At 38.0% G+C, this 20,007-nt stretch overlaps 1 long non-coding RNA gene across 2 annotated transcripts in view; it reads right to left on the bottom strand.

Moving 5' to 3' along the window:
- The window catches only part of LOC125330964, an 88,557-nt gene that overhangs the window by 4,483 nt on the left and 64,067 nt on the right, over window positions 1–20,007 (bottom strand). Inside the window, exons 4-5 of one of the 2 annotated variants that reach the window (XR_007205792.1) lie at window positions 16,478–16,558; window positions 7,167–7,196 (exon numbers count right to left, since the gene is read on the bottom strand). This is a non-coding gene — a long non-coding RNA (uncharacterized LOC125330964). Of the gene's footprint in view, window positions 1–7,166; window positions 7,197–7,288; window positions 10,412–16,477; window positions 16,559–20,007 lie in introns of those variants that run through there. The other variant, XR_007205794.1, reaches the window with a different exon arrangement.

Genomic DNA, 20,007 nt, shown 5'->3' on the forward strand with positions numbered 1-20,007 from the left:
ACTACTGGTATAACCCCACATTATTTTTGGTTATTTATTTTCCACTGTTACTTTGGCATTTGACTCATTTTACATTTATAACATGCATCATTTGGTTTGCTGCTTAACTCTGATATAGTACAGAAGACACAATGAAAATATTTTTAAAAAAGTGTGTAGTTTTTAACCCATCATCCTTAGGGGACAAGAGGGTTGAAGCATCTAGGTCTTCTTGCAAGTTTCCCAGTTAAAAAAAAAAAAAATAAAAGAACAGAAACATCTATGTAGAATTCTTGCCTTTTTGTTTGGACAGATTCTTGCAATTTCTTCCCATGGCTTTAGTGACGTGGAAATTTCTCATATAGTCTGTACCATCAGCAGGATTCTTTCCCAGATTTCTCACCCTTTTTAATTTGTATCCCCTAGTTACCTGCTCTATCCTTTCCTTCCCCCTCCCTTCTCCAACACTAATAGGCCTGCTGGAATCCACCTTCTAAATGAAATCAGTCAAGTCACCTCAGCTTTGATTGCCTTATTCCCATGCTGTAGAATGAAAGGACTTTGTTGAATCAAAAATGTTCTATATTCAGTTGTCATAAATAACAATGCACAGCAAAGAACTTAAGCTATCAACATAACAATACAATATGAAAGTGTGCTACAAACCAGATGCTTCTTTATTTCTGCCCAAACAGTTTGAAGAGCCTGTTAAAATGCTTCAAGTTGCTGTTTACAAAGGGTCAAACGAACATTTTTCAATGCAATGTGTCCCTTCTGGTTCCTTAAGGATTAAATACAGTGGAACAATAGCCATTTAAAATAGCAAAAGAATATCTGATGATTTTTTCTTGTTAGGATTGTTAAAATAGGAGGAGTTGAAAAGCTTTGTGTGAGGTGAGAGAATAATGCTCTGACAGCATCAGAGCCACCTCAGAGATTCTGACAATTTGTCAAAAATTATTACACTTTTCAAGTATCCTTTTGCAGGACACTTGGGAAAATAAGCAGCATCTTTCCTTTGCTAAGATTGGCAAACACTTTTTCCCACTATACCCCCAAAATGTTGCATCCTGTGTCTGCTCCGCCTCCCTTCCCCTCCTCCCCCCAAATGAGCAATCTCAAACACAGATCTTCCTTCCTGGAGGAAACAACCAATCCAATTAAAATCTGTCTACTTGTGCTGTTGAAAAAGGGTTCTCTGTAGCCCCAAGACTCCAGATTTGCCTCCCGGATTCTGCTCCTGCCGTCCTGCTCACCTATGCCAGGATTCAGCCTAGTGGAGGTATTTCATTTGGCTGAATATCATTAAATTGCTGCTCTTCTGAGTTTTGTTGGGAGAGCTTCAACCTTTAGAATCCACTTTCACCTGTTAAATAGAGCTGAACTTCACTGAAAAATACTCTGCATTTAAGCAAAGACACCCATGCAATTGGAATGTCAAATGTGACCTAAGATTGAAGCTGATCTTGTTTGCTAAGAAAGCCAAAATTAAAAAGAAAAAAAAGGGGAAAAATGGTAAACAATGCCTTGGTTCTACATGGTCTGGAATAAAATTGTATTTCTTTTCACATTTTATCAAAGCCTTGTCAGGATCTAGAAAAACAGGCCACTGTATTTCTGTTGCAGCTCCATGTAGTATTGGTAATTGTGACTTCATTCTTACCAACAATCCATACTTAAACCTTGCAGAGCAGTATTTTGCTGTACAATAAAAATGATACCAGCAACATTTCTGTTAAATTCACATCATCATGTAGGAGACACTGACTTTTTGTGTAAATATACACAGCATGCAAACATCAAAATAGTCAAGGAACAGCAATAACAGGTAATAAGTTTTTGCTGTATGAACTTCCTTACTTAGTTACTCAACTTCCTCACGTGCCAGGAGCTTTATAAAGCATATAAATAATAAATGAGATTCTTATTAAATGGAATCAATTTAGATCAGGTAAATAATTGTTTTTCTTAAGAAATTGCCAGTTTATGATGATTTATATGATAGGTTTCACATTACTTCTAAGTTGAATGCTTTTTTCAAGAGAGAAATTCTTAAAACTCCTTGCCTCCATAGAGGTAAGTTTATATTCCTGCCTTTGTATGTGGGGCAGGAAAATACAGGGAACCTTCTTTCCTACTTTAAAGCCTTCTCAGACAGGACAGAGGCCTGGGAGTCCCTAATTCTGGTAAGAGCAAAATCTTCTTTCCTATGCTTGGTGTCCTAAAAGGGCCATGAAGTTGCTGGGGGTTATCAACTATAAACCAGTCTGCAAAACTGGCAGGACATAAAGTGGTTGGTGGTGCACTGGTGGGGTTATTCTCATTTGGATTTGACTGCAGGACTTTTTCAGTACCTGTGGGACTGCTGTGAGACAGAGTGGAAAAGAGTTTTCAGTCTGTGTGGTGTAGAGCAGCGTGCAAAGGTCTGCTAGCCTGTTAGAAGATTTACAGGAGTTTCTGGTTATTTGGGAGAGAAATAAGAAAAGTGTAGAAGGAGCTGCATGTACATATGGATACATAGATGTATAAAAGTTATATAAAAGTATTATAAAAATGTGGATGCTGGTCAGGTGCACAGGTCTTCCAGCGGCTTCCCTCTGTCTGCAGCCCCAGATTTATTTTGTAGACTCCCCCTCTTCTCCCTCCTTCTCACTAAACCCTCACCAATGGGCTCAGACTGCAAAATTTGGGGCTGGGATGCCCAGTCAGATGATGGCACTTTTTTTTGATAAAAATTAAGCAAAACAAGTAAGAAAAGGTCACGAGCATGTTGCGAATCCCACTAGCTATCACAGATAGGTACAATAGCCAGGCTGCCTCTCAGACTCCATTTCCACAGATAACAACTGCTGCCCATTAGGCCCAGCTCAGCTGCAGACATTAAGCTCTTTGCACTGCATGAACCCATGCTAAGTAAAGTGCATCACTGTAACTGACTTTCTACATCTCTACCTTAGCTTCCCCCAAGAATTATTGTAAAAATAATGGCATTTGTTCATTATTGTTCCTGCTTTAGCTCTCTTTAATTACGTATTTGTCCATCTCAGCCTTTCTGCCTTCAAGAGCAAGTTCTGAAAGTACACAGGAGAGAAAAATCTGTAGGTTTTACATCCCAGCAAAAGAGTTTCCTGTCCTTAGGTACTGTATTCCAGCTTTGTTGGAAATGTGGAATAAAATATTGGCCTTCCAAGGATTTATGCCAAATATACATTGTTAAAGTGAACAGAAATTTTGGCCAGGATCCTTTGATATATAGGGTACAAGCCATTTAAGTTTGGTTAGGCTTCTTTCCAAGCTTCAGAGAGGATCTAGTGAAAAATGAAACATATTAAGACTGTGGCAGACCCCTAATATTCGGCCTACATTAATTCTAATATAATGATGTCATTCAGGTTGCAGAAATAGTAGCTAAGCACCAAGTGGTTTGCTTAGAGGATAGTAACAGGTACTACTAATATTAAAAATCATTTTATAATTAAACAAATAGAATGACAGGAGATTATCAGAATTTCCTTAGCTGAAATCAATCCTGCCTTCAGGCAAAATGATGGGCTAGATGATCCCCCTTTCTGACTGTTATAGTGTGATTAATTCTATGATTTTCTGATCCACTTTCCTCAATTTCTTTTGGGAAATCATGTGTCTATCTGTGAATATGTACAGGGCACTAAAGAAGTTTTCTCACAGCTTTCTGAACCTTCCAGGAAGAGAAGTTTTAGACCATCTCCTCCTTGCACAGAGGACGTACAAGTAGGGAACGGAGAAAATGAGGTATTAGCTTCTTTCATTCATCCTCCTTTTGACCCTTTGCCACCCTGTGCAGACCTGCCAGCCAGCACTAGCTCAAAGCGGAGACTTGGTGGAAGAGAAGGGGATGGTATATTTTGCTTCCTTTTAGGAAGGTTACAGTACAGTCCTTGCATGCACACTCACCTTTCTCCACTTAAGTTGAAAGTCAGTCCTTTATGACTTCACATCCAGGAACATTTCATAAGATCATTTTTCTCCTTGATGTTATTTGGGCTTACGAACATTTTTTTAAAGGTACCTTTAGTTTACAGAACCGGTAATTACCTCTCCCTGGGTAGCTTCCCACAGGGTTTTTACTTTTCTCTGCTGTGTGTATCTCTGCTATAAAATTACTTTATTTTTCCCTGTGTTTCATAGAAGAGTTAGTAAGATCATAAGTGGTGGCCTTTTGCCTCAGAGGTTAGAAAACACTGTCATCTGTTGAGTTTTGCACTGCATTACCTTAATTTGAGAGTCATGAGTTTCTGCTGCCAGCAGACAGTTACTGTCTTCAGGATGTTCACTTAAGAACATCTCAAAGATAGACGAAAATTCAACCCCCCAAACTGCCAATATTAAGTAATAATTTCATAGCTGACCTTTTGAGATATTTGTGTAAGAATGGTTGGCCCAGCCCACACATGTACAGAAAAAACTGCACCCATCACTCCCTCTGCCTGAATTGGCAGAGCTTTTGAATGAGCTACAGAGATATGTACTCAAAGGATTTTCTGTATATGCAAACTGGTGTCTCTGCCAGCTCCAGTGGAGGCTGGAATAGAGGCCTGAACTGAAAAACTTCTATATACAAGGGGATATTCAGTTCTGCTTTGCTAACACAGATGTAAATCAGGAATATGCCTTTGACAGCCAGTGGTGGTATACTGCACAGGAAGGGAATTGGGGCCAGAACAGAGATCTGGAATAGTGCCAAGCTGAAGCAGTACCTGCTCTGAAATCCTATAGAAACCATCATCTCCAAGTTTATCAAACCACAACTACAGATGCTTAAATAAAAATGAAAAAACCCCTGTGTGTTTGTGAAATCTGGCCTTTATTTTATATCACTCTCATGACAAAAAGTGTTAGAAAAATGTCTTAAACCACTACTTGGGGATTTCCTCCAAGCACTATGCCAGCTGCTCTCAGCCTCCATTGTGAAATGATGGGCTGCTGGCATAGCCAAAGTACTTTACACTCCAGCAACCACTGGATGCATAGCAGCCCTTTGGGAGTCATTACCAACTGGTGTAATTTAGGGCAGCCCTGAGGCAGCTCTAAGTCACAGTCTCTAGGAACTGGAGGCTATAAAGGTGGCATAACACCTCTCCTCTAGGTCTATAATCTGCAATAACATTTACAATACAGACTGCATCGTATTATTTCCATGTTTAATTAGAGTACAGAATATCAAACATTTTGCTTTAACACTACCCCGTGTGCTGTTACTGGCTCTGTATGTGATTTAATGGGTGATCAATCATTCACATATCAGTGGTGATGTAAACCTGATGTTCATTTGCTCTTTTTCACTTCATGCATGGATCTCATGTAACAAGAAAAGAAATATCTATGAGGAATGCGGTAGTTCTGCATTGCCATTAAATCTCAGCAAGCCCTCTTAGAATTCAAGAAATAAGGTAGCATCAGTTTACAGACCAACTTTTCAGTGGCATCATTCCAAGTCTGTGCTATTGGCCAGCATGGCTTTTGCTTTGCTTTCATAGCCAAATATGCGATGCTTGACATGTAAAGTCAGCTGCTGGCTTTTTTTTTTAAGAGAGTGGATATTGTTGATACAGCTGTGAAAGAGTCCTTTCTCCTTTCCAAAGAATTATCACTAAATTGCATTAACCAGAGAGAGACCCTCTTCACTGGATCAGAACTTTATAAAAAGTGCCCTGTCATCATTTTTTTTCAGTCTCTTCTCACTACCCATCTGATCTGATGCTGCTGTCTACTTATAATTCAAATGGGTATTATTCTGCCATTCGTCTTCAGATATCAACAGGAAAATCACCTTCATGAAATCTGAATGGGTGGATCTCATAAAGGAAAAATTTTGAGATTTATGTTTTAGGCCAGTGAACTGAGTCCAGCTGAGCTCAGGAAGAGATAGGGCCAAGGACAGCTAGGGTTGGTGGTGTCCCATGCCAGGGAAGGAGAGACGTAGGAGGTGGGCGCCTTGCAGGCTCATGCTGGGGGAGCAGAGCTGCAGGAGCTGGCAGAGTTTGAGTGTCTGTGTGCCCAGGGCATGAGGAGGAGGCTGGGAAGACCCAAGTATGCCAGGCACAGAGGACACATGGATTCCATTCCTCTGTGCTGCTCTGCAGGTACATCCATGCAGCTCTAAAGGACAGCTCCAAATGTTCCTCTCCAGGAGCAAAAGCAGGAGAGCAACCTGAAACCTGCCAGGGAAAAGGAAGTAGCTATTTTGCCAAGGGATAACAATGCTACTTTGTTGTAATCATAGTAATAAAGCAGAGCTGACAAGTGATGACTTCTCTGAGGTGCTTTTAACCTTAATAAGAGCTCCATTAATTTTTCATATTATTGATAAAGCAAATTAATACATATCTCCAAACAAGCAAAACATAAAAAGGCATCAAAACCAAACTGAAATAATTGAATATTATTTGTAGAGAATGCCATTAAAATAATGTAAATCTTCTTTTGTAAATTAACTTCATGCATAACTAGAAATGATTAGCATGCATATATACCAACCTTCGTGTTTGTAATTTTGACACACATCCTAATAGACCTGGGGTGTCTTATTACACTCGGAAAGTATTATTCTGTATGAATGCACAGTAACTCCGAGAGAGAACTAGTGGGAAGACATGAAGCTGGTGGAAGTGCTGTCACTGAGCCTCCCAGGCCATAAGGGAGGATGTCCCTCCCATGGCAAGGACAAGTGGGAAGACACCAGCCAAATATTAACTCTGCCACATGACTGGGAGCATCTGGGCAGTCCTGAAATTACTGGCAGTGGATATTTTAATGCAAGCACAAATAGTGCTTTTAGACACCTACAGCATGAATTCATACCCCATGGATGTGGGGAATTGTCCTAATTTCAGAGAAGGAATAAGGAAACTTTTAATGAGTGTTTTGGCAGATGTACAGGCTCCATTACAAAAATCATGGTCTTCTTTAGCTTCACTTTGCAAGGGACAGTGTGGAGGAATCATTGCAACAAATATCACTAAATAAACATATATTTTCTTGGGCCAATTTTCAAGATTGTTCAAGCAGTTATCTAAAATCTGCATGTGGATGGTTGGTGGGAGGTTGATAAGAAAGTAATGGTAATCTAGTTCAAATTTTCAGAATTTTAGAGTAGATTCTCAAGGAAATGAAATAAAAATATCTCCAGTTTGTGTAACAGCTCTTACCTGAATCCACAAGTATATGTTACCTGCTTCCTGGAAAAAAGACAAACAAAAGTCTGATTTTTTTTTAACATATAAGTCCCAACAGCCCCCAAAAGAATTAAACTTTAACAAAATATTTGATATTAATTACTTAATTAAAATAATTTATTTGGTGTTTTACACTTAGAACCTTAGAAGGTCATAAATGCATATCTGAATGATGAGTGGCTAGGGAATACTTGAAAAAGTCACAGGAGAAGCCAAGATCTCTTTCACCAATATCTTCTATTGCTGTGCAGACTTCAGAAAGTCACAGGAGATGTGAACTCAGCCTTAAGCACAGGCCTGCCATGTGCTGGGTAATTTGGAAAGCACTATGTACATACTTGTTTCAAAACTGGGGCTAAAAGGCTTTGCTGAAAACCTCTGCCAAGCTCTTGGTATCTTGAAAGCCTGAAAGAATTAAATCCTCTCTCATATGTTTTTTGTGACAGACTTTGTTTTAGTTCTTGTTCTTTTACCCTATGTAAACAATAACGCTTGTGAGCTAGCAACGGCCACTTGGGAATAAAAGGATAAACAAACAGGAATATTAAACAATGTAGTTTTTAAATTTCTGAGATACAGATATAAAGCCTTATTTTAATTAAGCATTTTCTACTTCTGCCTGCATCAGTATTAAAGTTGCAAATTTATCCAAGGCAATTTAGTGTTTGAGCACAGAGATAATAATCCACATTTAGTGAAATTACCCAGGAGGGTAGGCTCCTGCCTAGAATTATTTACATTCGTTGACCCTTTAGGCTCAACTCTTTATCCAATCAAATTTTTCTAGCAGAACTTGTAGCCTGACTTGTTTGTGTCATACACATTTGGCATTAAGGCTGCAGCAGAATTTTGCAAGTATCTGGCATATTCTTGATAGCACATCTGGTGAGTATGGACTGTGTTCATTAGAATAGCTTTGCAAACTGATAACATGCCAAAGCTTTGACAAAAGTACTTATGGTAGATGTCAATCATCTTTCTTTGCCAGTTTAAACATGCACCCTTCTGTGAATAATTTTTATCCATTCTGGCACATAAAACATAATGAACAATATCTTCAGGCTTTGCAAATGAATGCAGGTCCCTCTATTATGTATACTGCATGTGGATCACTAAACAAATGTAATAAGAAGGAAGGATGGTATTTATATATTATCAGCAAAAATCTGTGAGAAACACCAGGCGGAGTGAGTAAATCTCTGGCAAGTAAGGACTGTATGAAGCACTAGAGGACTGTGGACATACAGTGCAGCTACAGCAGTCACTAGCACACTCCTAGTGTGAATGACAGAGCCTGAAATGGGCCCTCCAAGAGGGATGAGACACCTTTCTGATCTGAACTTCTGTTGCACTGGGGATTACACGTGGCATACACTTAATATAGATTCTCCTGCCTTCATTCCTGTTATTTGCACATAGATTTTCATTTGTGAACTTCCTAAACTACATTTCAATATTGAATCCATGTTAATAATGAAGTGGGAAAACCCCCAAAATTAAAAAAGAGCTATAAATTTTCAGGAAGTTGCACAAAAAAAGTACAGAATATTGTAGTCTTTCACATGAACACATTGAGTTTCTTTTAACTATGTACTGGTAGAATATTTCAGATTTGCTGAATACAGTAGGTATTTATGCTTTTATTTTAAATGGGGATTACAAATTATTCGCCTTTTGTCATGCACAATATGCATATTATGGTGTGGATATTGTGTTACCAATTCACTGTAACTAAGTACTTTGGCACTTTAAAAAAAGCTATTTTTGACCTAAAAAACCATAATGGAGCCTTTCAAACTTGTTTAAGGCAGCTGCCATGAACTGAAAAAGTCATACAAAACAAGCTGTATGGAAAGCAATTTAATACGTAGAAACGTGCATTTTCAGTAAAATACGATGGCTGGCTCAGATTATTTTAAATTAAAAAAGTACTGGATGTCATTATCTTATGATGATAAGGAAGGCTGCAGATTAGTCCTGTCAATAGCTACTAACAAGCAGGTGAATTTACCAAATTACTTTGCCTCCTTAGTGATGAGGGTGGTACCATATATGCACAATGTGAGCTTTTATGGGTGTGTGAAAGCAACCCTTAGCACTGAGAAACACTAAAAGAACCAGACAATTCAATCAAAAATGTATTTTAAAGTATTTTTAGTGGTTTAAATAAAAACACATTCTTGTTTTTTTAATGTGGTTTTCAGTATGTTCCATCGTTTTAAATTTAGCTTATTGCGTCAATATTTTATATGTCATCATGAATGCTGTCCTCTTGTTAATGAAATAATGATTCAAGCCATAAAATTAAAACCAGATGGTTTGTCAAATTCTGAGCTTAAAAACAGTTCTGTAGAATGATTATGGAGAAAATACACGGAATTTAGATAATGTGTTGTTGGTAATTAACTGCTGAGGCTAAGGGCTGCCTTCAAGTTGCCCCAAACCAGGACCCTGATGCCATCTGGCAAGGCCTGGGGGTGTCACCAGCCTCCTATTGCCAATTCAGAGGAAAATAGGGCTCTACAGACTCTCTGATGCATTTGCCAGTGGGTGTTGCAGATACCCTGGATATCACTGGACTCTCCCGTGTGTCAGTACCTTGAATTCTTAGTATGATTTGTATGACTATGAAGGCTCTGTGTGTGTGTTAGTATGTACTATGGAAGCATTTATGAATCCCCATAAGTGTTCATAAATGTGTATGTGTGGATGATTATGTGTGTTAAATAGCTAACTTAAATGTGCTATACAAATTATAATTTTCCCCCTAAAAGATTCTTTCCTTATAATTTTATTTTTAGCAAGAGTACTTCAGCACCAAAAGCTCACAGTATTGCCTCTTCCACTAAATAATCATTAGAAGTTCTAAACAAAGAATCAAGTGATTGAGCCAAAGCACATTGAAATCAATAGGAGTCTTTTCATTAACTTCAATGGGCTTTGAATCAGCATCCAAACCCTAACTGTTGCTGAACATTTTTACAACCACAACATTTTGTGTGGCACTCTGTGGGCACAATGGTGCAATTTATTTGGGAAAACAAATGGAAACATATTCTTAGATGGTGTGACCAGTACTACAACACACAAGAACTAGGCCTTGTGAATCTCAGTTATATCACTAAAAAACAATTGATTCAGCTGTGCATGTGAGGACATATAGCTAGACAATGTCTGTCCAGGCCAGAAAACGACTCATGCTGATGCTTCTGAAAACACTGCCAAAGAAGAAGAAATGTTGTTAGAGTCAGTGTATTCACATATCAAAATTAGAATCAGTATTATTTTAAGAATGTTCTCATAAATCATTCCTGCTGCAAAATTTCTAAACAGAGATAGTTGGTGTTTGTTGTTTCCAACACTAATTAATCAGTGGTAGTCACACTGCACTTACACAGAGCATGCTTGTATCAGTATGTCTGATTTCAATTGTAGACACTACTGTGCACTTATAAAGTAACTTGCCATTTCATAGTACAGCATATCTAAGTAATATACAGTGTTTCCAACTAAAAGCTGTCTGATGTCTGCTGTAGGTAAGCTGGGGAGGTCTTTTCTCATTCCCTACCTCAGATACGTAATACAATAACAGACATTGCACATTACAATGACATTCCATTATGTTGCACAGCATCATAAATTCTTAGCTCCTGAGGGAAAGAATGACCAGTGCAAATTGAAGCTGGACCGTGGACTTAGCCAATAATTCACTGGATCTCAGCCACATAAATTCATAGGTACATATGCTGACATAATCATGACTTTAAGTGATTTTTAGTAATTACCATCCAATTAAAAATACTTTTAGTTTTAGTTTTGATCCTGTTGCAATACTGTAACAAAAATATTTATGTAGCACACATTGCTAAGGAGACTAATTTCAATGTGCCCCCTTGAAACCTTTGAAGGCATTAGCAGCTCTCCAAGCATGTTGACTATCTGGACAATGAATTATTATATCCTTGTCAAATTTTAAATATCCTGCTGTTAAAAATATTAGTCACAGGAACTGTTTGACAACAGTGTCGCAGTAAATTTTTTAGTCTGTAATGAACATGGATAACCTGATGCATAAAATCATGTCTCGGTGTCTAATATTCAGTGGTAAAAGCTGAGCACTGAAAGTTTCCTTGGAGCATTGGCAATACCCTGCCAATAGATATACTGTACGTGCCATTTAAACCAGCTGAGTACTGCTTTTCCTCTCCCTCCCTCCAGTTTTTCCATTCCCCAAGGGGCAATCCTTTGGCGAACAACCCATTTAAGTCAAACAGCTATCATGTAAAAGTGAAGATGAGCAACAAAGCACATCCAAGGGAAGCAAGTTAAGATCTAGGCCCTGAGGTTCGAAGGGGGGGCTAAAGAAACCGAGCCAAAGAAATTCTAAAAAGGCACTTTTTTAGCTTAAAAAAATAAGATTAGAAACTGGCTTGTATGAGCCCAACTGTGATTAAAAAAATAAACCTTTTATAGTTAAGACAGAATTTTTTTTCTTTTTGTTCTTTGACTTTTCCTTGCAGAGAAAGAGGCTATCTTCACTTAATCAGAGCAAAGAAAGAGTGGCTGAGGCAGAAGCAGCATCATGTGGGTGAAGGTCAGGCCAATTTTCACCCATGTGATGCTGCTTTATCACTCATGGAACAAAGATTAAGGCCTTTCTTTTCTTTATCCTTTTGTGCTTTCCCCCATTACTTTAACAGATCTGAACAAATCCAGGCAGTTCATCCAAAAGTTCCTTTTAGCTACATTTAGTTCAGATCCTCTAAATTCCACATAAGACTTCATGCTATACCAACATGAAGAGGATATAAAACCCACATGTGTAGGGAGAAAAATGTTATAGAAAAACACAGAAATCATTGCAGAATGTGATGACAGCAAAGGCCTTTTCAGTTTCAAGAAACTAGGCACATCCAGGAATCAGAATTATCACTATTTTTATTCCCTTATTTTTAAAGGAATATGTTTTACTGCTACACTGAAAGGCTGCATAAATATTGATGTTTGTTGAAGATGAATTTGACTTCATAAACATCTAGTTGAGCTCCAAGGTTCTGAAACCCCCCCACACTAGAAATGCCAGTTTATTGCTGCCTGTGAGTAACTGTAAAAATGTTATATCACAAAAATTAGCTTACATTGCATGTGTTTACACATCTTGTCAGTAGCCATCTTAATCAAACATATTATTCCAGAATTGCATCAACCGCAGAAATAGGCCAGGATGTAATTTTTTACACAAAGTACCAGGGGACTGATTGAAAGGGCAGTTGTTGGATTTGACTGTGCTTTTCAGCCCTTTGGTTTTATCCAGATGGGGGAAGCAGCCCTTCCTAGCTCGCTGTTTATCTCTGTTTCAAACAAGCTTCAGGAATGCGTGTTTCTTTTATTTAATTTATCAATCTCTTTATATCTTAAAACAATCAGTACAGTACATTGAGTCAAATACCAGCAATCAGTTATGTAATCATAATGACTAGAAGGTATATTTATGTCACATGTCCCAGCTACCCATAACATTTACAGTTTTACATACACTGATTCCACAACATTTAACAGATTAAAAGGTATGGAAGATAAAGCAGTTAAGCATTTAATAGGTGAGACAGGTATCTTAATGTGATTCCTAGCATTATGCCAGTGGTGTTTGTACCCCCGCAGTGATCAGTGTGTTTCCAGATTTCAGAGTCCCTGTTTCTATGCAATCAGGGTAAATGCTGCTCTTCCCCTAATGTGGTTTTAGGGGAGTGGGGAGAGCCCTGAACAAAGCATCAGCTGAAGCATGGAACCACTGCAGCTTTTCAAATGAGGCACTAAAAACATTGACTTATCCTCCTGTACCATATGTTATCATGTACCAGACTGTCTCCCAAATTTTGTATCGTTTTATACTCTTCATGTCTGCAGGACTAAAATCTTGGCCTTAATACTGAAGTCAACAGAAATGTTATCTTTGACTCCAATGAGTCCTCATTTCATCCAATGAGTCCAAGAGAAATATTTCAGAGGTGGGTCCCTTTTACTTTGAGAATTTTGCGACATGTAAACCACTAATATAGGTGTGAGAAGTCAGTATCTGAAAACTAGCTGGATAGGATAATATACAAATGTGCTCTTACTGAGGCTGACAGGAGGCTAATAATTATTGTTATCCATACATTTCTTAAGAGCATTGTATTCATATTGCTTATACCTGAAAATATACTCCTATACATTGTCCAGATTTCTGATGCAACTCAAAGCGTTCTAATTGTCTTATCAAAAAAGAAGATAACAGGAGGTTTTCAGACTCTTTTAAACAGAAAATACCAGGAAGTTTCTGTCATGAATACTGATAAAAATTTTGGGTTAAAAAAAGCTGCAAGAACCTCTCCTGTACCAACATAAATCCCCCCTCCATTCTTCAGAAAAGAGCTTTGAAATGTGTTTCCTCTGGCTGTTTTGGTAGGCTTTCATCAGGTGATGATTTAACAGTTTTGCTGAGATTCCTTGGCTGGATATTTGTAACAAAGTTTAAATATCTTTCAGAGTAGTTAAATCCAGATGGGAAATACTAGATACTTCTTAATCTCTCAAATTCTGATTTTCAAGCAATGTATTTTGTCTCAATGCAAGTGAAGGGCTGAGAGCAGTGACTACAACCAGTAAGACACAACAAACTCTGGGACTGAGGCTTTGCTGCTCTGAAGATTCTTCTGCACTCAAATCCACCCTATGGGTTGTACTGTGTGCTTTTCATCCTCTATTGGAGGAATATGAATTTGAGTAAATGCCATGTGACAGTGTGGCTGCTGTGGAATTTATTCATTTTTCTTGAGTAGGAGATCAATTAGTAATTACTTAAGGGCAGTCCTTATAGGCCATCTAGGTTGGCCCTTAATTAACCAACGAGACATGACAGGCAATGTATTTCTGGGCAATTTAGCACATCTCTTAGGGAGTTTTTAAGGCATGAGGCTGAAGGTCAAGTGACTTTAACCACCTGAGAAGTGCAGAAATCCCTTAGAAATACACTGTCTAGAGTGACTTATTGCTGTTATTAAATGGAATTTGTGAATAAAAATAAGAAAGACTGTCAGCCCCAGGCATGAATAGGGCATTATTAACATGGATATGACATTGTTGACAGCTAATCTAAAGCTCCATTTGTGTCTTGAGCTCTAGACCTATTTCTTTATACTGTATATTAATACAAGGAAGATATGTTACATTCTTCATACACTTTTACCATAGCTCCAATGAGACCAAGGGACATAGTTTTTTTTTTTTAAATTTTCATTGCACATATCTTTTTTTTGAGGACTGAAATACAGCAATTAAACCTTGTATGCCTAACATCCCATTTTTGGACTATATCATAGAAGTCTCCTGAAAGAACAAAATAGCCTTCCTAGGATGTAAAATCACTGTTCCTGATGTACTCTCCCCTGCCATCCTGAGATCTGCCCCGAATTTGTCTCCTCCCTGGCTCAGCTGCTTCCCCTGTCCCCTGCTGCTGGGCTCAATGTGCCTGATTGTCTGTACATGTCAGTGCGTTCAGGTTGAAGAAGTGCACCAGCAACATTCACATGTAGAGATTAATAAACAGAGTCAATTCTAGCACCTTCATCTTATCTATGTTTTTCTCTTTCTTTCCTCTTTTCTTTCTCTTTTAAATTTTTTTTTCTCCAGAACATGAATGTAAACTTTTTAAAGTGCATACATGCTTTCTTAATACCTTGAATTAAACACATACAATAAAATTGCCAAAGTAGAGCTTGTCTCCTGAAATCTGGAATTGCAGAAAATGCACAAGAAACTGAACCTCTGTTGTAAATATTATCTTCCTCCATATTGCTTATGTTTAGATGTAGACATTTTGGCTTTTCTTGTTTCCACTGGCTTAAATTGTTCTTGGGTTTCTTGATGTGCCTGCTATTATCCTTATGCTAAAATGTGTTCTTTTTGTTGGTTCTGTTTGTTGATCTACAGCAACAGCCATTTCCAAAGACCAGTGTCTTCTCTTGAGAGAAAAAGTGGCAGAATCACATCCTAACCTTGCTCTGACCAGCACAGCTCCATCATTTCTATGGGAACTGCTGTAAGGCTGCACACTTGTGATCTTGCGTTGACAGGGGGCTTCCAGCTGCCCAGGGGTTTTCCTGCTGCCGCTCTTCAGCCCTGCAATGCAGTGTGCGGTGGTGGAGGAGATGTTCTCTGTCCTAAGCATACAGCAGTGTAAGAGTGCTGGGAAGAGCAGCTTCACTGACCTCTGTGACAGTGTTGCTGTCTTAAGTCTGATGACTCCAGAAAGTGCTGGATTGCGCTGCCAGGAGGTTCTGACATGCACAGTATATCTCTATTTTCCAGGAGGCATAACGGCTACTTAGCATGTGGTGTCCAGTTCTTCTGCACATTCACAAGTATGTCTGACATGTTATGAAAGTAGTGGATTTATTGTGCATACCTCAAATATTTTAAGGGTATGTGAACACATATTTTTGTCTGGGAAATCCTGGGCAAAAATATGGAAGTACTGATGTGGATTCTTTGTTTAGGCTGACAGGAACTAAAGTAAAGATCTCCATGGATGCAGATAATTTGGGGGAATTGTTATAGGATTAAAATGCAGAAATATTGTGTATATTCCCTGAACCAAATCTAACTAAAGGGGAATATATCAGTTTGTCTTGGTATTCTTAGTGCAAGGAAAGGTAAAACAGGTTTAAGAAATAAGAGGGCTTTAAAGGCATACTTTGAAAATTGTTTTTAACAGCAGTGATCCATAAATCTGGATTAAATCAGCATTTTTAACAGGCTGAGTGCACTGTAGTTTGTGAAAAGTTCCACATACTTCCAACCAGTACCTGAATGAAAGTAATCTGAAGTCTAAAAGTAGTCTGTGCTAGCCTAGTACCACTGCACGAAGAGAAAATTTCTTATAACCGCTAATAGCAAAAAATGCTGATATCGTCTAGGCACAAGGCTACCCTATTAAGTTTGAGCTGAAAAATCCTTTCTTTGGAGAAACTTTGAAAACAAATTTTCCTGAAATTCTGACTGTCCTGAAACTGGTGATTTAAAGTAAAACAGCAAGAGACATTACGACCTTATAAAGCAGGTAATTCTGTGTTATAGGAAAAATGAAATAGCAACAAAAAATAAAAATGCACACATGTTCTGGTATCAGTGAAGAAGATATTTTGCTTTTTGTGCACTTGATGAAACAAGTAATAAAACAGTTTAAAAATAATATAAAAAGGCTCAATTCTAAAGAAAAAAAGGAAAGATAATTATTGACTCACAATTGTGGTTTGGATCTTGCTGAAGGTGATATTGAGCCACAAGGAACAACTAATGAAAAGTGGTCCACAATCCAAGATTTCCTGGAAAAAAAAAGTAAAAAATTAGTCCTTATGGCAGCAAAACTACTTCCACAAATTTCTGTACCTAGAGCAACCCTTATCATCCCACAGGTTCTAAGACATGTAAGGAACTGCTGCCATTTGTCTAGATTCAGCATTAACTGGCAGTTCTCAACTATTTTAAAAATGATCAAAAACATGCAAAAAAAAAAAAAAAAGGGGTCAAGAGAAGAACACATACTTCAGAGCTCCCCACAATCTACTGTGCATTGCCTCCCTGCTGTGTGATTTCTCTGTTTTAGCTTCAGTACTGCTGTGGCTGCTATCTGTCTTAATGTAAAGGTTCATAGGTTTGACTGATCCTGTATCCAAACCTCCTTCTGCCCACATTTGATCAACCCCACCTGAGACTGAGATGTATAAGAGCCCTCAGCAGGCATAATGGCTGCTTGATCAAGCAGACGTATCCAAATAATTTTTATATCCAAATTGTTCCTTTTGCATCTAAATGTTTGCTTTAATGGGGCTCACAGGTTCTCTTGAGCACTTGCCCTGCAATCTCAGCTGTTGGCTCCTCCTCTTGAGTCTTTTGGCACCAGGCACAATCAGCACCCAAGCTCAGGTCTGGCAGCTTGGCAACTGCCAACATAGGCAAGCCAGATGACTTTCTGCTATCTTTCACAATGAAAAGGAGTGTTAACATAATACACATGTACTCATTACAGGGCATTACTCATAGGTGCTTATTTAAAAAAGTCTTAGTGTGTGGTTGAAGGATTTTAGATCATGGCACTTGTAGTCAAGCTTAATTCTTGTTTTTAATATGAACTCTAATGTAAATTCACTCGCTTCATTTGTACAATCCTCTATTCTTTTAAAAAGTAAATTACAGATTTATTGTGGGCTGACCTAATGAAAAAGATGAAAACCCATGTGCTAAATGAAAACCCATTACAATAAGGAAACATATTATAGTCACGGGTTGAAAGTGATAAATGAATTAAGAAATGCTATGGAAAACAAAATCAAGAAAAAATACAACAGAAAAACAGTGAGAGGAAGGGAGTTTTAGAGCAATGAAGAGAACATTTTGAAAAATCATAATTCTGAAATATTTGAAGTGAAAACATAGTGATTATTTTTACTGCATGACAAAAGGAGACCTTCTTTCAATTTGGTTGTGCAAAATTAGACTATGGGGGTAGATATTCAGCATGAATTATCTGCTATGCATTTCAGTATTGACACATCTACATCTTATTTGCAATGCATCCAGTCTAGGATCCAAATAATAATAGAAGAGGCTTAACACACTTCTTAATCCTGGTTTATGTTAATTTCCTTAGGAAAATCTTATCCTTTTCTGAGAACAAAACCAGAACTACTTACAAACTTAGAGGTAGGACCAGGTAAAACGCAAGCTAAACACCAACACCCTATGGGGTAAAGAAACTCTTGTTGGTAGCTTGATGCAAGGGCTTAATAAGGCGCGCACACACACACGTATACTTCTTTTACATAATCTATATATATTACCCAAGGTAGTATTGGCATATCTACCATAGCATAGCAATTTTTCTGTGAAAATAGTTCCATTTAAGTAACATTGCATGTACTGCTGACTGTAGAAGTTACTTCAATACTTTCATTACATGCTATAGCCAGTTCGTTGGATACTGGATATACTTGCAGGAAGGCAAGGGTATGTGACAGGAACACGCATGTGAGCACTGTCATGAAGGTTAGGGTGGTTGTACAACTGAAATTAAAGGCCACTTATTACATTAATTTCGTTATCCATTACTTATTTGAGTTAATATTATGGCCACATCACTAGGTTTTTTTCCTTGCACTGGATTAAGGTGTTAGAGAAAAATCTGTTCGTTACTGTGGGAAGAGAGAAAAAAAACAACCCAACAATCAAAGACAGTTGTTGCAATGATTTTTTGCTAAATAATGTGAAAGACTTAACTCTTTGAACTTGTATTTAGCTACAGAGGGTTTAGACAGCTTTTAAAGACTTTTTTTTTAATGAAACAAGTCATGCTTCCCTAGCTTCAAGACACACCAATTATTTGTACTAACTCTATTTCTCCTTTAAACACGAGCTGTGCTCAGAAAAGATTTCCTGTGTCTAAAAATGGCTTGTTAAAAAACAATAGAAATTCACTGAAATTAATTATTTGACACTTCTTTTCCTGATATCTTGCAGAGTTTAATATCCATATGTGCTCTTAACACATTCCTGAAACAATTTTTCACAAAATGAGGTAGTGTTGTATACTAATAACTATGTATTTTGAGGAAACAATTGTTATCAGTAAGGGTGTACATTTTTTAGAGAGCATTTGGGTATCTTGGCCTTTATTTCATTTTGAATTTCCAAAGACTGTCCATTGAAGTAACATTTACTTTTGAGGTGTGTAATTGGAACTCAGCATGCTCCATGCTGTACTCTTTGATGTTCACCAGTGCTGTTAAAGAAATGAGTTACAACTGGGAGTCTTGTATCTGCTAGGGCAATTCTTAAACCCACAGGATGACTGTGTATTCATCCCTTCTCTTTCTGTAGGTATTTATAGCCCTTTTCTTTAGGCTTCCTCAACTGTCATGATACAAGAAGAGTCCCAATTAGCCAGATAAGCAAGTCAGTTTTTTTTCATAGGATTAAAAAACATAATAAACCCAGGCAACTAGTTGGTTAAATTCATACTCAAAGGAACTGTGGTGTTTTTGGTTTGGGGGTTTGTGGTTGTTTTTTGGCTTCCCCCCCCTCCCCCCTCCAACTCCTTTTTGTCTTGTTGCTTAACTCAAAAAAATGTGTCTGATGAGATATCAATACCTCGGGGAATAGTACCACGTTATTTTTTCTGCCTCTGGTATAATCATTTGTCTCTTTAAATTGACATCAGCTGAGGCCACTAAGATCCTCACACCAAAAAACACTTGTGACCCCCTGCACTGCCTTCAAAGCTTATTTTATACTCCCAGTCTGCTTGGTTTTGATCTTAGGCACAGTACATATTTTGGGGGCAATTTCACATATTATAGCAAACTAGTCATCTCTGTCCCTTCTGCTGGACTCCTTCACAGTGTTAGAACAAGTGCTTTTTGGACAATAAATTTTGCTCAGACTAAGTCTTTCATTACCATAGGAGAAGAAAGTGATGCAGTCCAGAAGCAGTAGTTGACAATGGTTTTCAGTAAGGCTTCTTAGCTGCTGTTTTCAGTCTGAAAGAGGTTTCTTAGATGGTTTTTCTGTATTGAGTTCTCTTTTATCTCATCCCAAGATTGTCTGAACCATATAGCCTGAACTGTTCTTCGGGGAATCATCTGGTTTTGTCTCACTTAGCTTCTACTCAGGACTACTGTGCATCATAGGTTATCCTGCAAGATCTACATTGTTCCTCTGCAAAACATGTGCTTTTGCTCCTGCATCAAAATCACAGGTCTGGGGCCCCTGAGAGGTA

The sequence above is a fragment of the Corvus hawaiiensis genome, chromosome 10 (assembly GCF_020740725.1).
Source record: "Corvus hawaiiensis isolate bCorHaw1 chromosome 10, bCorHaw1.pri.cur, whole genome shotgun sequence".
NCBI classification, from domain to species: domain Eukaryota; kingdom Metazoa; phylum Chordata; class Aves; order Passeriformes; family Corvidae; genus Corvus; species Corvus hawaiiensis.